Genomic DNA, 27,518 nt, shown 5'->3' with positions numbered 1-27,518 from the left:
CCTCTGCTCTGGTCATTAGTACAGCACGACCTAGCAGAAGTACTCAGCCATGAAGTAAGTTAATCAGTAAATGAATAGCGTTCTGAAACAGGGAAGTTTTATCCTGAATTTGTCAAAGGAATTGTGTTAGTTCTCTGGCAGGCATCAGGAAAGACAAATACTGAAAAATATAGCAAGTGTGATCTTCATAGCAGTATTTCATCAGCAAAAATCCTTGGGGGATGGGTACGAAAGGTCAGATCCTATTTGAACTTTATTGTTAACCCTCATAGCCATATAGATGCAGTGCAGGCTAAGCCTTTCTACAAGTTAGTAGTGGGCTTTGTAAGAAACTATCGACCCTACTATTGAACAGGCCATATAGCAGCTAAATTGCATAGCACCAATGAGGTATGATTCCAGTTTCAGTGAATATATATAGGAGTGTCTCTCTCAGATTGCACTGTACATAAATGTCTGCTTGCTTTTTTTAAGTTAAGTTCTTTACTAATTTATTTTAAGTTACTGATTTAGAAAGAGATAATATAATTCTCAGGAATATCAGAACTCAAAGGCAAAAAAAGACCTTTTTGATTTTATATTTTCTTATGTCTGAGTGATTTCAGAATCCTAAGATCTTGGTGCTATTGAACACAGTCAAGAAGGCTGCAAAAGTAACAGCTGGGAAATCCCAAATCAAACATATACCGAGGGCCTGTTCATGTTCCCATTAAAGTCAATATGAGTTTTGTTATTTATTTAAATGGGAGCAGGATCAAGTTTCAAATGGAACTCAGTCTTCATTCTTATTTAGAATCTCTCTTTCCCTAACTGATTTAAACAGCAGTATTTTTAGAATTACTTTATATTATTTAGGGACCCAAATTTTTAAAAAGGGCCTCGTGATTCTGGGTGTTCAATTTTCACATGACCAACTTGAGACAGCTTAAAGGAGCCTGATATTCAGAGATTTGGCAAATTGGGCAAGTAAAAATTGAGGCACCCAAAATCTCTAGTCACTTTTGAAAACGTAGGCCATTAATCCTACATATATGACAATATAAATTCAGTATTTTCCACTGTGAATAATTGAGATTCTATAAAATTCAATGGTCATAGCAACTGAGATTTTTTAATGTTGTATTTTTTCTTGGAATGAAAGGAATAAATATGCTGATCATACTAGGAACACTACAACCCATCTACTGTACCTTCCCAAGCCAGGAGTTGTCAAATGTTAGCGAGGAGCTGCATTTCTATCATAACTTTTACTGCTCTATAATTGTGCTGTCAGTTCCGTAAACATTTTGTTTTAATACTGAAAGAAGAATAAGATGCATAAAGCTTATATGATGAACTCAGAAGAGTTGCACAAAAGATCATCTGGGGTAAGCATAAGGGTTTATTGATTAATACATATATAAGCGTCTCTAAACTATAATGCTGACATGTCAACCACTAGATAACTGGTCATAATTCCTCTAAAGCAAAGAAAGGTGGCTACTATATTATTATTAATTATATTATCTTTCAATTTTATTTTCAGTCTGGATAGACTGATAGACAGTTGTCCACAGATGGACAAAAGAGCAAGTAAGTAAAATCCAGTTATTCATGTCTGAATATTGGTGACATCAGTATTTTTGGAAACCTTTTTGATTCATTGCTAGCTTCTAGCTTTCAACAGCAGACTTCCCAGTGATCTGCTGCACACCATCTATCCACCTCCTTGCTGGTCTACTATGATGAACCATCACCATGCCTGTCGATTTCTCATACCATGGTCTGATTCTTTCCATAATATTTCTAACAAGCATTCATCATCTTTTCCATCCAAGAGATATGCAATATGCTTTGCCAGAACTATATCTCTTTTTTCTTGTCAGCAGCGTTCATTTCCCACAATTCACATCCCTAGATTGCAATAGAAAAAATTAAGCTTTTCACCAGCCCAACCATCATATATTTTGAGATGCCATGCTTTTTTCCAGACTTTTGTAAGGGAGGCCTTAGCTCAGCCAGATATTCCTAGTCTTCTGCTTTCTTTGGAACAGCCCTTTTGGTTGGATATATATGATTCTAGATAATTGAATGTATCTACTGCCTCTACAGCTTGACCATTAATTGTGGTGTCTGGTTGTGTTCTGTTTTTTGTTAATCGTGTCACCATTCAGTGAGGAATAGGCACATTCAGGGCTAGAGTCCCTATTCCTCACTAACTGTTTTTACAGACTCCAATATTCATTGCATTGCATTGGTGGTGATCACAGAAAGCATCATGTCATCAGCGTCTCTGAGGTCAGTTCAGAGGTGTCCACCAATGGAAATCCCAGCTCCTTCCACTTTGTCAAAACTTTCCAGGGCTTGCGTCATAATTATCTAATCATTATTATTATGGGAGAAAAGAGTCAGTATTATAAATAACAGAGTGTGTCATTCTATTCGGAAGCTATTTTAACTTTCTAGTTTTCTTGAAGATGCCTACAAAGATTATTTTCTAGGCTTACATACTAAAGAATCACTAAAGTTAGTATTGTGGATGGACAATTTGAAAGATGACACAGGACTGAATAGATGGGTCAGCTTGTCCTCTCATTTACATATGTGCAATAACAGTTAAGTAATCATAATAAAGTCATGGCAATAAGCCCACTGAAATCAGTTGGGTTGCTCAGATAAGGTTGAGAAGAAAATTTGGCCACTTATCTGGACAATGTTCAGGAGGAAATATTTATTAACTAATATACTTGTGCATCCTTCATTTGTGTTCTCTCCCTTCTTCCATGCCATACTAAGGAGTTATATTTGTTAAGTAAAATATGGCATATGTGTTTTAGCCCATGTGGGGGTTGGTTTTTAAGAAGTACCCAACTGGCTTATCTATAGGTAGATAGATAGATACCATGCTTCTTCATGTAAACTGGGAAACTGCATCTGTAGATAGCCAGTTAGATGTCAAAATGACCACTTGTGCACAATTACAAAAAATACAAACCAAAATGTAGCACACAATGTATCAAGGAAGCAAGTGAAAAACCTGTTATACAAGGGATATATCAATGGTGAATAAGTAATGGTTAGAAAATAGGTTCTGTAAAAATAAATAAGAATAAAATTGAAAAGATATGCAAAGGGGCAAAAAGGAAAGACGCAAAGGCAATAAAACAAATGCATTTTAAAAATATTAATTTGTAATTAAAATGTGAACTTAACCTGCCAAGTTTCGCAGACCTCAAATTGTGAGTACAACCCATCTGCCAATATTTTCATGTTGCTTCTTGCTTATAATTTCTGTCACACAAAATTACTTCATTAAGATTCTTTTTATGGAGTTCTGAAACTGCATATCTCTTATCGCCACAGACTATCTTCTACTATCTGTGCTGTGTGAAGGGGAAATGCTTCTGTAAACATATGAAGTTTGGATTTGGTAGTCTTCCTTCTAAATCAATCTTGTGATACCTTTCTAAGGAAATCAAGTTTAAGGTTAATACAATTATTTTAAAAACTCCTCCATTTCTGCATCAGGATATTAAATCAAATATTTTAGCCACATGCCTGTAAAATGTACTTGAAAAGATGTTTTATTTTCCCTTTGCAAGCCTCTTGACCATGCCATGAGCAACGTTTTGCTATGATTTTTCAAAATAAAAGAATCCTGTTTCCACAAACTATGCGAGTGTGAAGTGTGTCCCGCTGCAGACGGTAGAAGTGGCTCTCCCCATACGTCCTCCTCCTCTGGTTTTCTAAGGAATAATGCTGGACAAATGAAGAAGTATACATAAAGATTCAGGTGTTTATGGAATACCACCTAATTTAAATTAATCACATTTATAAATGTCTAGCTGAGTTTAATATTAATTGCCAACACATCCCCCCTTGGGCCTTAGCTTGTCATTTGATGTTCATCGCATGTTGGAAAGCAGTTTAAGTCATTTATCCTCCAGCAGACATATTCTTGTACTCGTCTTTCCTCTTATTTTTTTGAAAATGACCCAGATCACTATGTAGTTTTTAAAACATTTAGTTAGAAATGTATAAGGATGCCCATTAGCTGTGGCACCTGGGCACTTTACATAACTAAAATATAGCCATTAACAAATTCATCAAAATATAAGACTTACTGACAGTCTCCCCATTCATCCTCTTATTACAATGATGTTCTTATGTTCTTACTGCCAAGTGTTCATAAAAATAACTGCCCACAGATATCTTCCTTACATTGCAACCTGACACTTTCAAAACTTAGCCTCTGGTGGACCCCTATCAGGAGCAGGCGCAGAAGCATGACTCTTACTCTGATAGAGCCCTACCACCTGTCCTGGAGTGTTTAATGCCAGGAACAGACAGCATGAGCAGTCCTGACATGACGGGACATCAGAGAAGTGATTTTTCACATAACTGGATCTAAGATGTTTCTAAATCTATAAACCGTATTATCAAAGGTCAGACATACTCCTCCAGTTGGCAGCCCCTTCAGTTTCATCCAGCCCTCCATCTGCTTTTTTGTCCTCGGTATCACTTCAGTTTTATCTGGGCTGAGCTGAAGTTTGTTTGCTCCCATCTACATGTCTATCTGTATCTCTGTCAGAGACTGAGCCAGCACAACATTTTCAGTACCTGGATTAAAGAGAAAGGAAGCATAGATCTAAATGTATCCTCATACTGATGACAGCGTAAGCCAGATCATCTCACTATTGCTACTAGTAACTTTGCAATACAAGGGGTGGTAAGATGGAAGCTTTCAGAAGTATAAGTACTTACTACCCTCATGATTTCTCAGAGAAGGGAAAATGAACCAGTGAAAGGTCAGTAAATCCACACCCGCAAGGCACCACATGCAAGTCAACACAACCAGGTAAGTGGTACCTGACATTGTTGAGGCCCCAAGTCATACTGAGTTTGAACCTCTGTAGCATGGTTTACAGAGTTCACTGAGGAGAACGAATGGAGTTTGCTGCTCTGTCCTGCAGAATCTATATGTGTGCACACCCTAAATAGCCTATACTATTTTAGTTTTAAAGCAATATTTTGCTATAGTCTCTTGTAAACACACAAATAAAGGGCACAATCCTGCAGGCTTTAGTCAGGCTAAATTTCCTTGACTCCAGTGGGAATATTGCCAAATTAAGGATCCCATTCTGCTTGGAGCTCAATAGTTAAGAGTATGTACCCTGTGCAGGTGTGAGGATCCATCGACACAAATCCAAATGCAAGACTAGAGCTTAAACTACAAGTTTAAAATTCCATGTTTTCACTGCAAGGGCTGGTCATATTACTCATACCTTAAAAAGCACAGGGATGTGTGAACTCATGAACTGGTGATTTTAAGCCACTCTATATCTGGTGTAATGATTTGGGATCTAAAATGTCAGGGCCAACATTTTTTAAATGTGGGTGCTTAAAGTTAGGCAGCTATGTCTATATTTAGGCACCCATGTAAAAATGACCTATTTTCAGAAGTGCTGGGAAACTAAATTCCTACTTACTTAAAAAATGAGAAAGAGTTACTTTATACTATATTAGATATATTCAGAGAGTATAAGCCTGACTTCAATACCGGGCAAACTGGTTGAAACTATAATAAAGACTCCCTCATTCAGTAAGGGGCCCACACTTTCCTTGATTTTCTTCTTGTTGCTAACATACCTGAAGAAACCCTTCTTGTTACTCTTAACATCTCTTGCTAACTGCAACTCCAAGTGTGATTTGGCCTTCCTGATTTCACTCCTGCATGCCTGAGCAATATTTTTATACTCCTCCCTGGTCATTTGTCCAATCTTCCACTTCTTGTAAGCTTCTTTTTTGCGTTTAAGATCAGCAAGGATTTAACTGTTTAGCCAAGCTGGTCGCCTGCCATATTTACTATTCTTTCTACACTTCGGGATGGTTTGTTCCTGCAACCTCAATAAGGATTCTTTAAAATACAGCCAGCTCTCCTGGACCCCTTTGCCCTTCATGTTATTCTCCTAGGGGATCCTGCCCATCTGTTCCCTGAGGGAGTCAAAGTTTGCTTTTCTGAAGTCCAGGGTCCGTATTCTGCTGCTCTCCTTTCTTCCTTGTGTCAGGATCCTGAACTCGACCATCTCATGGTCACTGCCTCCCAGGTTCCCATCCACTTTTGCTTCCCCTACTAGTTCTTCCCTGTTTGTGAGTAGCAAGTCAAGAAAAGCTTTGCCCCTAGTTGGTTCCTCCAGCACTTGCACCAGGAAATTGTCCCCTACACTATCCAAAAATTTCCTCTGGATTGCCTGTGCACCGCTGTATTGCTCTCCCAGCAGATATCAGGGTGATTTAAGTCTCCCATGAGAACCAGGGCCTGCAGTGCCACCTTCCTATTCCTACTTGATATTTCCCTGTTTATACATCCATGAAATTGCATTAGTCCTCTTAACTATGGCATCATACTGGGAATTCATGTTCAGTTGGTTATCCACTGTAACGCTTAAGTTGTTTTCAGAGTCACTGCATTGATGCATTCCATGATACAGTTCCTCATTTTGTAAATGTCACTTGCATATTTTGTTCTTAGATATATGACCTTGCATTTGGCTGTATAAAAAGTATGTTATTCAAATAGACCTAACTTACCTTACATGACAGAACTGAAGAGGGCTGTGATTGATTTTATTTTCTTGAAGAGGGGTTCAGCTGTCAAAACTGTTGAAAATGCTTCTTTAGGATCTTTTTGACTAGCTTCCCAATTGCTTAAAATCCATCTTTCTAATGCATAGTTTCATACTAGGTCAGGTACTCCCCCTGAGGATGTTGAATTTAATTATAGTGTGGTCACTTTTACTAGTGGTTCAACTTAATTATTTCTTGAGCTAACTCCTTTAGGAGTAGAGCTGGGTGGGAAATGGTTTTTCAGTCCTGCAAATATTTTCAAGGGTTTGAAATTCTTTTCTGTCTTGAATAAAAAGCTGAAATCTCAAAAATACCTGTGAACTGAAAAACAGACGTTTTGTTTGTTTTGGGTCAATAAAAACATTTTGTTTTGAAAGTTTCAAAACAGTTTGTTTCAGTTTTGACTTTTATAAACCCTTTTTCTTTCTAAACAAAAAGTCATTTTGAACTGTAAAAGTATTTTTTTAAATGTCAAAACTAAATGTTTCAACAATTTTGGTACTTTATCTCTTGACATTTTTCTGAGCTGGTAGATTCGTCAAACCCAACCCTGTTTCACAAACAGTTTTGGGTTTGATGCATTGGCATTTTTCAACAAATAAATTATTAGCTGAAAAAATTCACAACCAGCTTTACTGGACTAAGTTGAGAATAGCTTCTCCTCTTGTGTGCTCATGAACTAGCTGTTTCAAGAAGCAACAATTTAGGGTGTTGAGAGATTACCTCTCTAATCCTTATCCGATGATAACATTTGATTATCCTATATGAGGGTAGATGAAATCCCTCCTCATTACTGTTATATTAGACAGACAGATTTTTGAGATCACGTGCAGACCTCCTCCATGCCATGAAGTAGAGACTGACAAGATGGAGGCTTCAGGATTGTACCAGGGTAAGGACTGGTGGATTCATGTAATAATAGATCTTTTTCCCTATTCAGGATGAGTACAACCCCCTCCAGCCTTGGAAACCCTAGCTGGTAAGCCTTCCTGGGGATTAAACAGCACACATACACCACTAGGGTACCTTCACCAAGTGTTTTTATTATTATTTCTTGCCCTATGTTCCAGGTGCAACATAATGTAGCAGCAGATAGAAGGGGCCTACTTCCTCGCTCACCCTTTTATACTGCTTGCTTTCTTCTCCAAGCTACACAGCTAGTGAGCTAATTACCTTATCTGACTCCATATAGATGTAAGTGATCCCCTCCAACCTTCCAAACACCCACCTCCTCCTGTAGCTACCCAGTGCCCTGCATTTTCTAAGTGATGAGAGTGGTGGCTCCCAAAAGGAGCTCAATTGATACTGCTAACAGCATCCTATCATGGGGAGGAGGGGCAGGTGAGGGGAGATTCCATTCCCACTACCCTGCTTGAACGTGCTCCTCTCTGAGCATGCTCATACAGATTCACACACCAGCTACTTGAGCTTGGCACAGGAAGAGGATTTGCCCTTACATTTTTTAAAAGCACTTTGAGATGCTTGGTTTAAATCTGCTCTCCATCTGCAAAGTATTATTTTTGTCTTGTTAGTTACTTTTTAGCTCTCTTTTTCTTCCTGTGAGAAATTTTGAAACGCTTCCTGTGGTCATCTCACATCCCTTACTGTCAGTGAGTGGGATGCAGGTGGTTGTGCCTAATGGTTACATCAGGTATCAGTAGCCCTGTTATCTGGAGCAAACCATGGCAGGAATGGGAACAAGCAGACAAAGGCGTTACCACCACCGTAAACAAATTCTTTAAGCAGCTGGTCTTTTACTCCTGCTAGGCTTAAGAGCAGGTCTTTTGGTTCCTCCAGCCAATCAGACAGTCTGGCCAATCAGGTGATTCCACTGCAAGCCAGCACTGATTCAGCTGGGAATCCTCTGTTGCTCACTATGGAGGTAGATCTAATGGTCCCAGGCTCAGCTGCAAGCCCTAATTCCTGACATTTACCCTCCACAAAGTATTACATTTTCTTTTCCTTTCTTCATATACTTGGAGTGGACTCCAAGTTTATGGGCTCATGGGTTTACAGCCTGTCCTGGTATTAAGAATAACAATCTTCTTCAGTGTATTGATTTTACTCCTTCCTCAGGAAACCCCCTTAATATGTTGTATTAGCAAAATCCTAAATAGATTTTTTTCTCTATTGATTTAAGGAACAAAGTATAAATAAATCCAGCAAGAGAATTCAATCTCAGTCTTTTTGGCAAATGATATTGCCCTGCTTTTATTGTATCCAACTGTGCAGAATTTAGTTCTAAAATGCACCATTTAAAAAAAATAAAAGGGTTCTGGGTAAAACTCCCCTACTGTACTATCAACTTAGAGTCCATCAGGCATATCAGTCTATTCAATTTCATATGGAGAATGCAAGTTTAATCATTAAAATGCTTCCCCGCTGAAAATCTATTTCAATTTTACTTTCTTCTTTTTTTTTTTAAACCTCCATCAGCTGAGATTTCATCATCAGTCAAATGCTATTTGGCTATTTTATTCCAGATCAGGTGTACTACTGCTGTTTTCAAACTTTTCTGAATAATACTAGAAAAGTATCTCATTATGCTTACTGGAGGGTATGAAATAAGAGATCATATATCACAATTTCTGGGAATTCAGTTATCAAATATTCCTTCTGTTTTTGGCATTCCTTCTATTTTTGTCCACCCCACACTTGCCCTAATTAGGGGGAAGCTCACCTGTGTGGGAACAGGCAGGGCTTCTATAAGGCCAGAGAACTACAGCTGGAAGGGGGTTATAGGGAGATAGTCTCTATACACTTCCTGGTAGAAGGGAGGTGTGTTTGGGGGCTAAAGCAATAAATAGCTCATAGTTGGAAGTAAAGAGATTGGCAAGGCCCAGAGAAGGGGAAGTGCTGGGGTAGGAGTTAGGCTGGGGATTGAACAGACTTTGGCTGTGTGTTGTGGAGTGTAACCTGGAGTAGAGGGTGGGCCTAGGCTACTTGCCACTGGGGAAGTGATACTGGAAGACTGTCTGGGTCACTGTGGGAGTGACTGAGACTTTGAAGGTCTATACCCCAGAAGTGGGGAATGCTTAGGCCCAAGTCATGGAGAGGCTTCAGCAGCTCCTGGAGCAAGAGAGGCTGCAGACAGAGAGGCAGAGGAATGGTGAGCAACAGCAGGAAGGGGTGTTAATCTGGTGAGCTATTCTGCAGAGTGACCAGGAGGTGGTACCATCCTAGCTGTGAGTAGAGCACCCTGTGACAATTACTCTTTTTATTTTCCTCATCTTCCCAAAACAGATCAAAATAATGTGTTAATTTGGAAACCTAAGATTTTCTCTATTTTTGTTTTTTGAAGTCAAATTTAATTCACCTAGAGTCTAAGGTGGTATTAATACTTCTAGTTTATCTTTTCCTTTATATAAGAGAGAAATACATATGTCTTGTGACCTAGAAGACAGTCTTCCTATGACTGCTGTCTTATCTCGGTATGTTTGGTTGGGGGTGGAAAATGTCCAGCATTCAAGTTCATTCAACCACATCTTATGGAATGGAGGTAGAAGGACAAAATGTGTGTGGAGTTGCATGATGAAATCTAGTTTAGGCTATGGTATAGAAGGTAATCTAGGGCAGGGGTTCTCACTACAAATTTTTTGGTGGCCTCAGAGTGTGGCCACTAACTCGTGCTGGTGGCTGCTGACCATTTTTCCTAAAATACTTAATTAACTTTAGGAAAAACAAATAAATATGCACATATACATGCCCAAATCATTGTAATTTATTTATGTAGGACTTTTTTTTGCAAACTCAATAATAAAAAATAATTTACAGCTGTCTCTATTCTTTACTGGGCCTAAACAGAAGAGAAACACAAATAAGGTGCTTTGCACATTCTTGTGGTTTTTTTTTTTTTTTTTTTTTTTTTTTTTAAAAAGACTTGATAGCTACTAAGTCTGCTATGAAAAGTGATATTAACAAACCCACAAATACCACTTTTCACAGCAGACTTACTCAGCCCTGGCAATCCCGGGGACAAATTGAGCCCTGGATGGGGAGGTGGGTACAAAGGCAACAGGAGCCAGGGGCAATGGGGCACTAGGGAAGGCAGTGTGGGGGATGGGGTGGTGAGCTTGTGGAATGGAGCTCAAAGCCCCGTGGCTGGATCCTACCACCCCAGGGCTGTAGGCTAGCCAAACCCCACCGCCCCTGGGAAGGTGGGAAACTCACTGGCTACCTGCTCCTCCAGCTTTTATGCCTCCTGAGAGGGGCCACTGCTTTGCTCCCCCTGAACCCTTCCATAACCACCCAGAAGGCTGTGGCTGCAAGAAAAGCCCCTGGTGGCCGCATTTGAGAAATGCTGAAAGGGCCTGATCCAAGGGTCATTAAAGTCAATGGGAATCTTTTCAGTGCTTGCAATGGACTTTAGATCACATCCAAATCTGATCTTTTATGTGTGAGTAACTTTACACACATGTTGAACTCACAAGATTTTAGAAAAGGAAACAAAGACATTTAATCCCCTGTGGATTTAATGGCGTTACTCACATGTATAACATCAGTCCTTGCACATGTCCATGCATATGAGTAAAGGCCATAGTTTGTGGAACTGTCCTGTAGATCTGCAGGAATACAAAAGGAAAAAAACAATGGGTTTTACTCCTGGTGTCCCATTGCCTCTGTGCTGTCCTTGTCCTACATTCCACCTGCAGTAAAAGCAATATAATTCACAAAGGTGCATCCACTGTACCTCTCTTGGAAACAATGTTCTCATTAACAAATCAAGTATTGTCACTTACAGGTGAGCATTTAATTCAATAGATAAGCCTGTATTTTTCCTCTAAAATATATACATTCCACACTGAAATAAATGCATGCAAGTTCAGTTTCATGCACAACTTCAGTTTTATGCATAGGCCATAGAGAACTCTAGACACTGAAATCAAAATTGATTTTTTACGTTTTAAGTTGCATTCACTTGTGTGTGCAATAATGTCAATAAATGCAGGGCAGAACTCAAAGCTTATACATAAAATGAGTTTATCTTGAGGGCCATAAATGTACATTTTTAAATCACAAATGTTTGTTTCAATGTGCAATGAGTATTTTTCACTTTTGTATTTTAAAATTAAAGAAATTCAATGAAACTTTGTAAAATTCCATATTATGTTCAAGACTTTAAACAAAGAAAAATCCAGACAGCCAAAGTTATGATTTCTATGGCAACTGGACCTTAGCAAATATTGTTACATCCTTTTTCAACAGTGTGCCTGGCTAATTTAGGAGCTTTCTCACAAAATGAGAAAGTGTATGTGCGCACACACGCATTGTTCCTATTAAGTTTAAAAGTTTGTTAACAAATTCTCATTTTAATGAGAAACCTTTTAAAAGATTAAATTGCCATCTGCTGACTGCAATGCAATTATTAGATAAAATAACTAAATAAAGAATCTATATACTCTTTATATGCTTTAGAAAAACAAACCCCAGATGAGATAGAAGAGCTAACATTATAAATGCCTGACTATCCTCCACTCTTCAAACAGTCTCCCATTATAAAAAGTTCCTATTTGGATGTCATGTCTTTGTATCATCTTTGACCATCTCTAATACTGATGGAATTTATAGACCGGACAGTGGGATTTTGATCCTACAGTTGTCTCTGTGGAGGTGGTCCTCTGAGATCTTGCAGAACCTCCCTGAACATAGACATTGCCAGATGGGGTCAGACCTAAAGTCCATCTAGTCCAATATCCTGCCTCTGACAGTGGCCAGTACCAAGTGCTTCAGAGGAAGATGTAACAACCCCACAGTGGCAAATGTGGGTTAATCTGTCACCCACATTAGGTTTCATCCTGATTTCTAATGGTTAGAAATTGGCACTGGGTTTAATAGCCCTTCAAAAATGTTATGAATTATAACTAAGGCTACATTTTAGTCATGGGTATTTTTAGTAAAGGTCATGGGCAGTAGACAAAAATTCACAGCCTATGACCTGTCCATGACTTGTACTATACTCTTGACTAAATCTTGGGAGTGCCGTGGGTGCTTGTGTGGGGGCTGTGGGTTCTGGGCGTAGAGTGGCCCGGGAGGGCACTTCAGGTGCTTGGGGGGGGGGGGGGGGTGTGCTGGAGGGCGCTGAGGGAATGCCGTGGGTGTGGTCTGGAGGTTGCCGTGGGAGCAGCCCGGGACCCCTGCCGATGCTGGGGTGGGAGGAAAGTTGGCAGGGCTGGCAAGCTCCCTGCTCGGCTTCTTGGAAGTGGCAATGTGTCCCTCCCTAAGCTCCTAGCTCCACACCTCCAATTGGGAGGGAGGGACACGTTGCCGCTTCTGGTGAGCCCCCCCAAGATAAGCGCCGCCCAGAGCCCTCACCCCCTCCTGTGCCCCAGCCCTGAGTCCCCTCCCACATCCAAACTTTTCCTGCTGCTGGTGGGGGATGCGGTGGCCTGAGACTGCCTAGCAGCCAGTGCGACTGGCGCAGGGGCTGCCTGAGCTGGTCCAGCAGCCCGAGATCCAGCCACTACAGAAGTCACAGAGGTCACAGAAAGTAACGGAATCCGTGACTTCCGTGACAAACTTGCAGCCTTAATTATAATGCAGGCTATTCTTGGTTATGCATACAAATGTCCAATATTTTTGGCCTCAACAACTTCCTGGAGCAATGAGTTCATCCCGGTGTTCACACAATTTTTGTACTGGTATATCTATTCAGTTACCAAATAGTTATACCCATTCCCACCAAGCATGGACGTAGTTATAGTGGTATAAAGGTGCCTTGTAGTAGTATAGCTTCTTCTCCTTACCATACAGGAATAGCTATGGCAGTCTCAAATCCACCATAACGGCCCAGTCTAGAGCACTTTTATAGTGGTATCAGAGGTCTACTCATGACTAATTTTTAGGCCCAACCCAGACCCAAGCCCTAGAGGGTCAAGTCATTTTCTGACCCAACCCAAACCTAACGCTTCTCCTGAACCTGAGCCAGTGCCACGGCTGCTTCCTGTCCAGGGGGTTGGCATGGCAGTAGCGGTGTGTCCACTCCTCTACTTTGCCAACTCTTGCTGTGATTTGTGTGTGCTGCAGAATGAGAGGTGCTGCAGCTCCTCAGTACACACAGTGCAGTGAGATGGCAGCAGTCACGCTGAGTCTGAGAGGAGGCAGCTGAGCAAGAGAGGGTCTGGTTGTTTTCCCACCCGACCTACACCCGACACTTTGAGTTAGGTCCTGACAGGTTCTAGTAGGGTTGCAGGGCTCTAAGTGGTATAACTACTTCCACACTAAGGGGATTGTACTGCTTTTACTGTGGTGGTATAGCTAAAGCAGTACAACCTCTCAATAGATAAGTCCAATACTGCCAACTCTTGTAATCTTAGTGAAAATCTAATTATATTTATTGTTTTGCTTAAAACCTTAGCTCCTGGAGTCAAGTGATTACACAAAAATCTTAGCTTTCAGTAAAAATGTATTATTTCTAGCCCTCATGGTTGTGGAGAAAAGCCTGAAAATGTGACCTGAATGTACCCTAAAAGTTAAGAAACCAGAAGGCAATTAGAATTAATACAAAATTAATATTATTTTAAAAGTATGGGCTGGATGAATGGACTATAAAGTGGATAGAAAGCTGACTAGATCGTTGGGCTCAACAGGTAGTGATCAATGGCTCCATGTCTAGTTGGCAGCTGGTTTCAAGCGGAGTGCCCCAAGGGTCGGTTCTGGGGCCGGTTTTGTTCAATATCTTCATTAATGATCTGGAGGATGGCGTGGACTGCACCCTCAGCAAGTTTGCAGATGACACTAAACTGGGAGGAGTGGTAGATATGCTGGAGGGTAGGGATAGGATACAGAAGGACCTAGGCAAATTAGAGGATTGGGCCAAAAGTAATCTGATGAGGTTCAACAAGGACAAGTGCAGAGTTCTGCACTTAGGACGGAAGAATCCCAGGCACTGCTACAGACTAGGGACCGAATGGCTAGGCAGCAGTTCTGTAGAAAATGATCTAGGAGTCACAGTGGATGAGAAGCTGGATATGAGTCGACAGTGTGCCCTTGTTGCCAAGAAGGCTAACAGCATTTTGGGCTGTATAAGTAGGGGCATTGCCAGCAGATCAAGGGACGTGATCATTCCCCTCTATTCAACATTGGTGGGGCCTCCTCTGGAGTACTGTGTCCAGTTTTGGGCCCCACACTACAAGAAGGATGTGGAAAAATTGAAAAGAGTCCAGCGGAGGGCAACAAAAATGATTAGGGGGCTGGAGCACATGATTTATGAGGAGAGGCTGAGGGAACTGGGATGGTTTAGTCTGTAGAAGAGAAGAGTGAGGGGGGATTTGATAGCTGCTTTCAACTACCTGAAAGGGGGTTCCAAAGAGGATGGATTTAGACTGTTCTCAGTGGTACCAGATGACAGAACAAGGAGTAATGGTCTCAAGTTGCAGTAGGGGAGGTTTAGGTTGGATATTAGGAAAAACTTTTTCACTAGGAGGGTGGTGAAACACTGGAATGGGTTACCTAGGGAGGTGGTGGAATCTCCTTCCTTAGAGGTTTTTAAGGTCAGGCTTGACAAAGCCCTGGCTGGGAAGATTTAGTTGGGGATTGGTCCTGCTTTGAGCAGGGGGTTGGACTAGATGACCTCCTGAGGTCCCTTCCAACCCTGATATTCTATAATTCTATTTTATGATTCTAAAAAATCTCATGATTTTAAAGCCAATCTTATGACACTTTGGAGCCTTACTTGTGATTTGTGAATGCGTAACGTTGGAAATACTGCTTAGGGAAATGACTCAGGCTTCTGCCCATGTGGAACCAGTTTCAGTATCAGGACCTTATTTTATAAATATTTTAATAGTTGTACAAGGTGTCACTTATTTGCTGACGGTGGTAGCTGTTTTTAGGAAAATTACATATGCCTTATCATTGGCTCCTATCAAGAGATCCCGTGCTTTAATTGTTTGGCTCAATATAGAAAGTTCTGTTTTTCTGTTTGTTTTTTATTTAAACCTTAAAGTGTAAATTACTTCATAAAAAGAGATTATCATCTCCTTATCTGAACCCCAGATTGGGCAAGCCTCTGAAACTTGAATTAAATGTACATGCGTGCACACTCCAATAGGGGTGTGTGTGTGTGTGTGTATGTATGTATATATATATACACTATATATGACAGAATTTAGCTTTAAAAAATAGTTCTGTCTCTTAGGCCAGGCTTATACTTGAAAGATTTTCCTGTTATAGCTAGACTGATCTACTGTACCAGCAAAACACACCACATAGGGAAGCAGCTTATATCAGCAAAGTTGCACTTATTCCAGTTCCTCCCCCACAAGCAAAATAAGCTATGCTGGTAAAAGTGCAGTTTTGCCAGTATAACTGTGTCTATCTTAGGGGCTTTTGTTGGCACAGCTATGTCAGTCACAAATCACACCTCCTCACCAATATAACTTATGCTGGCAAAAATTTGCAGTTTAGACCTGGCCTTAACTATTTCTACCGTGAATAGTTTTTATTTTCTGAAGGGAAATAATTTAGGAAGGGAAGTAAATGTTTCATATTTTCTTTGTATTGTTTAACTGTTACTATATTTTCTTTTCCCTGAACCAAGTAACAAACTGGCTCTTTTTAATATTTGCTTTTCCATTATAATGCAGTCTCCTGATTATAGCTATTCAAACACTTGTGACTTCCTAAACTGAGTTACTTTAGTAGCAAAAGTTTGCTTTCTAGTTCAGAAAGTAAGCAATGTTTGTCTTTTTAGTTTTGCCTTTACAGAGACCTTCCAGTCCAAGAGGAGGAGAAAGGAAACACCCTGAATTTTATGCTGATACGCCATGTAACTCTAGCTGCCTATTAATCTAAGCAGCCAACCACATTACTTTGGGGGAAGGGTTAGGACACTCCTAATTGAGCAGTTGCCTTAACAAACAGTTGGCACTGCCTATGAGGGAACAAACTGCCGAACCAGCACTCATGGAAGGTGGGATTTTCTTCCCATTGTCTGCCTACCTAATCTCTGACTGCTTCTCACTATGGAACTTTAAAATTAGTTATTTTAGTGCTGTTCCCTAATTGAAACCTTACCTACCAAAGGGGAAACCTTAAATACTGATACAGAAATAAATGCAGATAAATGACTGTAAGGGTGCCAAGGCTATAACAGGGTCAGCTAACCTGGCTTCAATCTTGCATCTTAATCAGTATTAAGAAGTCCTTTCAATCATGTTTAAGATAAGTCAAATGGACTGCTATGACTGAGGGTTTGTCTACATAGGGCCATCCAGGAAAATTAATCTGAATTAACTAAAGGCGTGAATTTGAAATGGATTAGTGAAACCATATTAAATCCCTGTGTGTACACTATTGTTCAAAATTAAAGTGGCCCTGATTCCATGTAAATCACTCTGGAAGTGAATTAAACTAAACTAAATTAAGGCTACTTTAATTCTGAATAGGGTCACATGGGTTTAATGAAGTTTAACTAATCCACTTCAAATTAATTGAGTTAATTTGGAATAATTTTCCTGGATATCCCTCTGTAGAGAAGCCCTGAAAAACCCACCTTTTTTGTCCATCAAGACCCAGCCTAAGGACTACATTATGCAAATGTTTACCTGTTTGAAGCTGGATCCTACAAGGTGCTGATACTCATGCAAATTGAGTGAGATCAGCATCTTGCAAGATTAGGCCCTAACCTGTTCCATTTCTCTGGGGAGGTCTATATTAGGGTTATTTACCTTGAGTTAACTGATTACCTGGTTTGAGTTAGTCAGCAAATGCTTAATCTGTTCTAACTTGTATTTAGCTGTTTCCCATACCTAAAGAAGAGCTCTTCTTTAAGTGTGTCTCTCTCACAATCAGAACTTGGTCCAATAAAAGATATTACCTCACCACCTCATCACTCTAATATCCTGGGACCAACATGGCTACAACAACACTGTATAGAAGTTGGTGACACATTTTTAGGGACAGTATGAACACTCCCTGAACATTTCTTCCAGAATACAAATGTTTGTCCTGTATTCAGACCCAAAATTTGTATCCTGGATGAACAAACATTTAGAGAGTATCCAGATTAGCCTTTCCAATATATTAACTACCACAAATGATTTGGCAATCAATAACGCTAAATAAAAATTTCTAATGTAGACAAACCTGAAAGCCCCAATCCTGCATGTGCATAAATGTTTGCAAGACTGCGGCCCAAACATTTATGTGATAACGATCACCATAGTTTCTGAGAACCGAAGGGACTAAACATGCTAGGGCTGAAGAAATTGCAGTTTTGCCCTAAGTCAATCTGAATCTTTGTACAAGTAAGACTTACTCCTGGGAATAAGGGTTTGTAAGATCATGATGTATATCCTTTTCCCTCTTACTATTTATAGCGTAGTTAAAAATTATATGGGGTTGGGTTTTTGTTCTTTTTGCAGATACAGACTAACACGGCTGCTACTCTGAAACCTAAGGGAGTTAGGCATCCAAATCCCAATGAAATTGAGTCCCTGTCAGAAAGTAGCTGGCCTTCTGGAGTTAGGGGCCCAGCCTACTTCTCACAGGCCCCATGAGGGGAAATGAGGCAGCTGAGGTACACCTGTAAGTAGTTAATTCACCCAGTAACTGGGAGGCAGTTAATTAGACTGTCTACATTGGCACTTGAATGACAAAACTTTTGTCTTTCAGAGGTGTTTAAAAAAAAAAAAACCCTGAAAGACAAAAGTTTTTCCACAACAGGTGCTGATATGAACAGCGCGTTGTCAGCAGGAGCGCTTTCTGGCCGACAACGCAACGCCACTCATTGGGGGGTGGAAGTTTTTTGTCTGCAGGACTGCTGACAAACAGCAGCTACGCTGCACAACTTTTAGCGGCATAGCAGAGAAGCACTGGGGCATGATAAAAGGCTAAGGGCCTCAATTAGAGGGGAAACCTCCTGAAGAAATAGGAAGCCCTCAGAGAGGGATTGTAAAATGAGGATTCTTCCAACAGGCTGGGGAAAAAGCTGTTAGAGAACCCAAAACTCCAAAGAGGGCAAATTAGGGCAAGAGGCATGAAAAGCCTGCAGAGGAGGAGAGGTAGCTCATAGAGCAACAAGAAATTGAGAAGATTGATGCTGGCTATTCTAAACATGTTCCCTGAGTTGGAAACCGGTGGAATGGTGTTGTATCCACCAAACAAAATATTAACAACTTCAACAGAACTTTATTTACAGTGGAAGACTCTTTTCCAAGCTGTAGCTGCAAACTCTGTAACTCTCCCAGCCTCCTCAACTCCTCCCCCCTCCTTCCTGTTTCCTGTCCTTTCAGACTCCCAACAGCCAGTGCTCCCAGTTCTAATAATCACATGCAGCATCTAAACACCACAAGTGGGTGGGACTGGATTTCACAGGCACCAACTCTGTGGGTGCTCTAGGGCTCAAGCACCCAATGAAAAAAAATAGGGGTGCTCAGCACCTATGATAGGGCTACCATATGTCCGGATTTCCCCGGACATGTCCGGCTTTTCGGTCTATAAATAGCCGTCCGGGGGGATTTTTAAAAATCTAAAAATGTCCGGGATTTCCCCCCGGTCGGCTATTTATAGACAGAAAAGCAGTGGCCAAGCGCCACTGGGCAACCAAAGCCCCTTCCCGGCTCCCCCCATCCCCTGCAGCCTTACCACGCTGTCCGGCCCCGCAGCTGTCTTTCCCCCTCCTCCACTCCCCTGAACGCTCCGTCCACCTGCTCCTCCCCCTCCCCTGCTTCCCGCGAATCAGATCTTCGCGGGAAGTCTGAAAAGAAGCAGGGGCAAGCGGGAGGCAGCAGCAGGTAAGCTGGAGCGGGGGGGCGCGAGGAGGAGAGCTCCAGAGAGGCACGGCCCTGGCCGAGCGGCTCCCTCCGGCCAGGGCCGAGCAGCGCCCGGCAGCCCCAGCGGCTCCAGCCCTGGTTCCGGACCCAGGGCGCTGGCCCCGGTTCCGGTCGAGCGCGCCGGCCGAGCACCCCTGGCCCGGCTCGGGCCCCAGAAGCGCCGACTCGGCCCCCAGCAGCGCCAGCCCCAGCTCCGGCGGCTTGGGCCCGGCTTGGGCCCCAGCAGCACCGGCCCTGGTTCCAGCCGAGCGCGCCGGCCCAGCCCCGTCCGAGCACCTCCGGCCCGGCCCCAAGCCCCACAACCTCGGCTGGTGTGACGGAGCTCTGGTGGGAGTGCAGCCCGATTCCTGGGCTCTTTAAAGCCGGCCCTGGTCAGGGGACGGGGGGAAGGGGGGTTGGATGGGTCAGGAGTTTGGGGGGGGCCTGTCGGGGGGGGCAGGGGTGTGGAGAGGGGTTGGGACAGTCAGGGACAGGGAGCAGGGGGGGGTTGGATGGGTCAGGAGTTCTGGGGGTCCTGTCGGGGGGGGGAGCAGTTGGATAGGGCATGGGAGTCCCCGGGGGTCTGTCTGGGGGCGGGGGTGTGAATATGGGGTGGGGAGTGTGGATAAGGGTCGGGACAGTTGGGGACAGGTAGGGTCGTAGGGGGTTCTCAGGAGGGGGCAGTCAGGGGACAAGAAGCAGGGTGGCTTAGATAGGGGATGGGATCCTAGGGGGCAATTAGTGGCAGGGGTCCCAGGAGGGGGCAGTCAGGGGACAAGAAGCAGGGGGGAGGTTCTGAGGGGGGCAATCAGGGGGTGGGAAGTGGGAGGGAGTGGATGGGGCGGGGCGGGGCAGGGGCGGGGCTAGAGTGGGGCTCCTCCCCCCCATCCTCTTTTTTGCTTGTGGAAATATGGTAACCCTAACCTATGAGCCACAGTCATAGGCAGCGCATGATTCTTGTGTTTGGGGAGGTGGGTGGAAGTGCTGGAAGCTCCTAGAAGTGTGGGGGGCCCAGCCCCATGGCCCACCCCTGCTTAGCCTGCTCCCACTGAGGCCCTACCTGCAATTCACCCAGATGCACTGCTTCCGCTCTGCCGCGTCCCCGAAGCCCTGCCCCCACTTCACCGCTTCTCACCCTTTCTCCACCTCTTCCTCTGAGGACCCTGCCCCCAAGGCGGCTCCCCACCCGCTCCTCTCTGCCTGCTAAGATACCAATGACAGACACACATTCAGTAATTAGAATATGAAAGAAGTGAATAAATATGCTGAAAATAGCCTCTTCCCAAACATACACATCTCTTCAAAAGCACCCACATCTCTTCAAAAACGAAAGTCCGTGCCTGTGCTGGGTTCTCCTATCTACTCCAGAGAAGGTGCTAAACCCAGGAGACCTAAGGCTATCTAGCCCCCATTAGAATTATGGGACTTCTGACTCTCCATTATCTTGAAGCGGGTAGATACTACTAGAACCCAGCTAGATGGCTGGGTTATAACAAGGACTTGATAAACACAAAATTGAGTTTGATGCCATTAGGGGGATAGGAGTCAGGTTAGTGTAGCTCCCCATCCTGCTGCCAGAGGTGCTAACCGATAAAGGCCCCATATCACACTGTCTAATTCACTAAAGAACTTTAATTATCTTAAGTTCCTTTAAAAATCCTAGCCCTAGAATAGAAATTATATCCAATTGTTCAATATAAGGTTGCAGCTGGTTTGTAACTTATTGACAGCAAAGCTCCAATGATGTATGCTTATCAAAACCCTGACTTTAAAACAAAATCCATATTTTATGGTAATATACAGTCATATAATGCATTGCTGTTAATAACTAAAAGTAGTCTGCTATCACCCAAACCCATCAAGTAAACTTAAGTAGATTATCTACTTACATTTTTTCTATTTATATAATTTATTTCAGATAGTATAAAATGCTCTCTCACTGCTTAAAAAAATAGAACCAAAGCTGCTTTACTGATGCTTAACAAAATTTTGAAAAGGGCTTAAGGCCCTGATTCAGCAAAGACTTATGCAAGTGCTTAATTTTAAGCACTATCAGTTAGTCCCATTAACTTCAACACAGTTGATTGAGACAATTCACTGCACATAAAATTAAGCACATGTGTAAGTCTTTGTATCAGGCATTAAGGATGTGATTAACTTTATTCATTTGAGCAGTCCTCTGTTATATGAATGGAATGGAACTATTCACATGCGTAAAGTTATTCACATGCATAAATGTCTGCAGGATTGAGCGATAGTATGCTGTGACAGAATATGATGTTGCACTGCAAAAGGAAATGCTGGTCAAACCTGTAATTACAAGGCTTCTTTCTTTCTTGTTATGTAATTTCTAATGTACATGAAAATTAGAATGTATTTGCCTACACAAGCATTAAATATTCTTTTAATATTGACACCCCATAAGATGTACTATATTATATCTAAACAAACCACAAAATATCCCTAAATATTATAAATTACATACAAAATGCACCCAGTGATAATATTTATTTATTAAAAAGCTAGATTCTGTAATCACACCATAGCTGGGTGTATGCAGCCAAATTTTCAAGAGTCGTGATGGATTTTGTATGCTTCAGTTTTTGGGTGTCCCAAATCAGTGGTCCCTTCTGAAAATTTTGTCCAGAATTTCTAGATTGTATTTTGATCGTGTGCACACTATCTTGCCTTGGTTAATGTACATTCCCTCTAACTTCCTGATCCTCCAATAAGCTCACTGCAGGGTCGTGGCCTAACATTATGATCTAAAAACTAATATATAATTAATAAACAGTTAAGAATGTGCTTTAAATTTATTATAATAAAAGGAAAAAGAAACAAACAGCAACTCCAGCAGACACCACTAGAGTTCTCCTTCTCCCAAATATCCCTGGCACCATCCTAAACCCTGTTTACCCCAGAAACCTTAACTGTGGACAGACAGAAGAGGAGAGGGAGAGAATATTCAGACACAATAAAACTCTGAGGGGGAAAAAATATGTGGAAGGAGGAGGCAGCAGCGGCCTGGGGAAGCGATTGAAAAGTTTCCCCTGGCTTAACTTCTCCCTCCCTTCCCCCCCCTTCCAGCAGCAGAAGCAGCAGCAACAGCACAAGGTGAGAGAGACTTTCGAGTCTGGGGAGGAGGGGTTCGTGTGCGGAGGGGGGGCTTGAATTTACAGCCCTGTGGATGATGTTTCTGTCTCTCTCCCCCTGCCTTTGGGGTGAGGAGACACCGTGTCTCGTGCTGGGTGGATTTTTTTTTTTTTTTTAATATGATGGAGGATTATAAACATGGCGCCTTAAAAAAAAAAAAAACCCTACAAAATCTGTACAGTGATCCGAGGAGATGGGGGCAGGGAAAGGGCTGCTCTGGAGGGGAGGGAGATCCTGCCTGGGGGGGGTAGTAAATGGGGAAGGGGCAATAATAATAATAATTAATAAAATGTGGGGAGCTGCGGGGGGAGGGGGGCAAGGTAGGATTTTGTTCGTTGTTGGGGTGGGGGGAGGATAATTTCCCAGCCAGCTTGGAAATCGAGCAGGGAAACTGCGAGCGCGCGGAGGGGGGGGGATATTAACTATTATTTATTCTCGTTCACAAAGCGCCCCCCGCCCATGGGCTTCAGCTGCAAAGGGCTGGGATTGCGCCTCCCCCCCCCCCCCGCCACTGAAGTTACAATAAATAACCGGGGGGGTGAACTGGGGGAGGGAAGGAAACGGGGGGGGCACGAGAAAGCCTCTCCCGAATCTTCCACGAGGGCCTGCGGGGAAGCCGGGGCCTCGAGTGAGAGGAGAGGCCGAGCGGGGTGTGGCGCAGGCCAGCCACAGCCCCTACCCCCCGCCCCGGCCTCACGCAAGGCGCCTGGTTTGCCCCTGGCCCCGCCTGTGTCTGTCGCTGGGGTGGTGCCTGCTAAGAGACGGGGCTTGGGCCGGATAATGGCAGCTGCTCTGCAGGCTTGTCTCCGAAGGAGCCACACGGGTAGGGTGGGGGGAATAAGCCCCGTAGGGGGCACATGGGGGGGGGCGAGGGCTGGATCCTCTTCTCCCCCCGAAGGGCCGACGCTGGGGGGAGGCAGTACCCCCGTCCCCCGAGTTTCCCCCGTAGGGCAGACGCGGGGGAGGTGGATATTCCCTCTCCCCCTGTAGGGCAGACGCTGGGAGGTGGAGGGGAGAGAGGAAAAGACCCCGCTCCCCCCAGTTCCCCTCGTAGGGTAGACCCTGAAGGAGGGGAGGCAATACTTTAGCTTCCTCCCTTAGGGCAGACATGGGCAGGGAAGGTGCATGTTACACCCTCAAACAGTCTCCTAAAGGTGGGAATGGGCTAGGGGTGGGGATTACATCCCCTGCTCCCCCTGACAGGAGACAGGCCCCTTGCTCCCCAAGCCCCCTGCTGGCCAGATGCTCATTAGCCCCAGGCGGCTCCTTCCCCATCTTCACTTTCCTTCCCCCCACAGTGTCTGCTCGAGCTCTTTTGGGGTAGTAGGGCCTGGGGGGATTGGCTCTGGTTTCCCATATGTGAGTGGAGAAGCTCACCCAGCCCCCCATAGGCTCGTATCTTTGTGGGGCTCCCTACCTCCCTCTTCAGAAATGATGTACTCACTCTCCTCACCTGAGAAGTGTTGCTCGAAACTTGACAGCCCTGGTTCTAAGGAATTTTGAAATAATTAAAAAAAAAACTTCATTTCCAAATTATCTTCAGTCTCCAACAGCATTGACTTAAGTGGTGACTCTACTTCTGTCTCAAAGATTTGCTAGAGGACTCTCCAGGTTTCCTTCCCTTTTTATTTTAAATTTAAGAGGTGAAAGTGTGCAAGGAGAAGCAAATCTTTATGTAGAGTACAGAAAGCAGAAATATAGAGGGGTATTTCATTACATTTTCCTGTCTCTCTCTCTTAGTTTGAGACACAAATAGTGTCTCGAATAGTGACATTAGGGACTTGGGAAACTTTGTGTGACGTTGCTGAGCTCACAGTTTTTGTCCCTGAAAATCCCTCAGAATCTATAATTAAGTGTGTTTGGTCTTGTTCAAATGCAAAGTAGTGAACAGCACTTAAAAGACACTAGTAGTAAAGAACCAGGCTTGAGAAACCTAGAAACATATTGAAAAATCAAATATTGAATACAGTGCTGGGTATTGTATAATTCAGTGATAGTTTGACATTTTAACATCTCAGAATAGTCTCTTTCTCTCACACTTTACTAATTGTATTACTTGAAAGATATAATAAAATAGTTTTTAAAATACCCTACTGGAGAGGACAAGAAGAAGGTAGAAAATTTCTCCCACCTTTGTGAAGCCTGTTTTTATTGAACTTTATGGTGTTCCTTTGAAAGGAAATTCCTTGAGGGGAATCTCTTACACAACTAGAGTTGGGGGCCAGAAAAAGCAATTTGTGGTTCAGGTTGCAATCTCTTGAGTTTTTCTTGTCCCTCATCATTCAGCACAAAGGACCAGGTCTCTCTTCACACATTTTAAACACAATTTTGTTACCAGCCATTCTGAGCATGTTACAGAAAGTCTTTAGGGAAGTAAAGCATTTGCTGACTGCTGTTTTATATAAGAAGTGAAAGTATACTCAGAATAATTCCCTGCATGGGTTCACGTTTAATCCCAAAATTTCTATAGCTAGATACATTATTGTTGTTTTGACTGGATTTTTTTGGTGGAGGTCTCAGTAACTCACAGGGTTGTTTATGTTATGAGAGCATTTAATTTTTTTGGTCATAAATTTTAATCTGTGTTCAGAGTGACCGAAAGAGTTATCTGATGGCTGCTTTGTTGATGTGTTGGTGGTCAATCTGTGGACAAAATTCACTGTCAAATATATGTACATCGCTTTATATAAAATTTTATGAAATTAAATTCATTGATATTAATTAAGCTATAACCATTGACACTAGCAGTGAATTTTACCCATGAAATTTCAGATTTGTCAAAAATTACTCCACAGATGTGTTTCGTTTTTAGAGTTTAAGTTCCTGAACCAGTCTAGATAGATGATTGTTCTTCAGCAAGGATTGTGTTTATATTCAGGTATATTGGGGCTAATTCCTTTCCCTCCATGTACTCAGGAAATGAATAGTAGTTTGTGTAGAGTAGAGTTTCAGTTCAGTAATTTCTCCTGGTTGTAATTTTTTTTCTTCTGGTACGTAATGTAAGATTTCTTTTAGTCATTCTCCTTGCAGTGAAGGTTTAGGAGCTTTCCAATACTAATTAAAAATTTTTATTCCACAAGCTGACTTTATAAGAATTATGGTTGCTGTGTCCCCTTTTGTCTGGGTTCCTCTGTTGAAGTAAGCCAAGAGTGCAATCTGAAGTTATTTCTTTTACAAGCATTTCAAAGAGGTGGATTTTTCAAGAGTCCCAGAAGGTAGTCAGAATTGAACACTCTATGATACTTGGAGCGTGGTGCCCTTGGCACTTTGGCAACGCTACGTGTAATCTTTTATGTAGTCCATACATCTTAGTTTGTCAGGTTTGCTTGTGCTAACAATTGTGAACAAAGACGTTAACAGCAAGATTGTTTTTGTCAGGTTCTGGAAGACTTTTGTTAATTTGGATCTACACTTGATTCCTAAATGAGTTACTTATTGTTCTGTAGTTAGATCTGTCAGTTTGTCTTATAAACTTTGCAGGCCATATTTTCCAAAGTCATGAGTTTGTGAAACAATATGCAATTTTGGAGGGAATTTTCTAGTGAGATAAGTCTTGGGGAAGTAAGTCTTTCTGCAAGAGGCTTGTAATCCAATGAAATTTATTTTTTAAAATATTAGATAAATCAATTTTTAAAAGCTGGTGAAAAATGCACTTTTACAGTCTGTGTTGGTTGCAAAATAAGAAAGTAAATTATATTTTATTTTAAATCCAATTTTAAATTGTTTTAAAGTGTTACAAATTAAAAGGTCCAGCCCTGGAAACACTTACTACTGGTATAATATATGTAACTGGGAGTAGTCTAATGTTAGTGAGATGTCTCACAGCATATAGTAAGCACTATGACCCCTGCTCTGCACAGGTGAGCCTTACATCTATACTGAGTCCTTTGGATTTCAGGGGTCTGCTAAGTGCATCTCATGGCAGAATCAGGGGTTATATCTGCTGATGTTTGTGAGCTTGGGCTTTAAACTAGGTATAAATCTTCTATTGGAAGCAGTGGCTTTCATTGATTTCAGTATGACCAATACTGCATCCTAAATTATTTGTTAGTTATTACTTTGAATGTACAACTAGAATAGTTTTTTTCATGCAGAGCTATTGACAAGTTATTTTTAATATGAAGCCAAGCAAACTCTTGACTATATTACGGATTCTTAGCAATGTCCTAGTTACAAAAGAAGTGAATAAACTCCTGGTTATTTAATCAAGATGTTTAAATGGATATCTAAAACTATCCTAACATGTAGTTACTGTGTGTCATTGCAAGACTGCCTCCCTCCTCCCCCCCTCGTTAGTAAATACTTTCATTAAATTGCAAACAATTAGAGTTTGAATTAATTTAAAATAATAAAGTTGTGCAGTGCTGAAACTTGATTCTATTTTAGTAACATCTGATTTTTGTTTTTCTCCTTTGAGAGCAGCATTCTTTAGGCTGCCCACAAGAGCACAGTAGGAATAGTGGAGAGGTGCTGTGACACACCCAAGAACCCAAATCAAAGGTCTAATTTTAGGCCTAGCAACCTTGGTAACATCCCTTTAGAGTCCAATCTTGCAGTTATTCTATGAAGGTAAATCCCAGTGAAGTTGCTAAGAGTTTGTATACAGAATGATTGCAAGATCTAGCAAAGGAGACAAGTTGATTATTTTTTCAGTTTCTCCTTCCTTTACCATTTTTCAGAATTGCAGTTCTTGTATCTTTTTTGTAGATACCTATATCTTTATTTACAGTAATATAGTGGAATTTTAAAAGAAACCCAAACTCTTGGACGCAATTGCAGGAGAATAATACAAATTATTCCAAAATACAAAGAAGTAATTATTTTATACAAGCAACAGAATATTTTAAAATTTTTATTTTGAAAAATTCTTACAATTAATTTTGGTATTACATATATAAAAATCTACAGTGGTAAAATCCATTTCGTTGGCATTTAGACAAAAGCCAAGCATAGTACAAAATTAATATCATACATGTCTATAGGAGAACTTTTTCAGAGGCAGAGAAT

At 42.0% G+C, this 27,518-nt stretch overlaps 1 protein-coding gene across 9 annotated transcripts in view; it reads left to right on the top strand.

Moving 5' to 3' along the window:
- The first annotated feature begins 22,267 nt into the window (after positions 1-22,267).
- ZMYND11 (zinc finger MYND-type containing 11) overlaps positions 22,268-27,518 on the top strand; it is a 163,362-nt gene continuing 158,111 nt past the window's right edge. For 4 of the 9 annotated variants that reach the window (XM_054021052.1, XM_054021047.1, XM_054021050.1 and 1 more), the window contains exon 1: positions 22,268-22,472. The gene's annotated coding sequence lies outside the window, so the exon portion shown is untranslated. Of the gene's footprint in view, positions 22,473-23,238; positions 23,335-27,518 lie in introns of those variants that run through there. The other 5 variants (XM_054021054.1, XM_054021053.1, XM_054021051.1 and 2 more) reach the window with 3 other exon arrangements.

The sequence above is a fragment of the Malaclemys terrapin genome, chromosome 2, assembly GCF_027887155.1.
Source record: "Malaclemys terrapin pileata isolate rMalTer1 chromosome 2, rMalTer1.hap1, whole genome shotgun sequence".
Taxonomy (NCBI): Eukaryota; Metazoa; Chordata; order Testudines; family Emydidae; genus Malaclemys; species Malaclemys terrapin.
The sequence above is the reverse complement of the archived record's forward strand: the minus strand, read 5'-3'. Positions and strand labels throughout refer to the sequence as shown.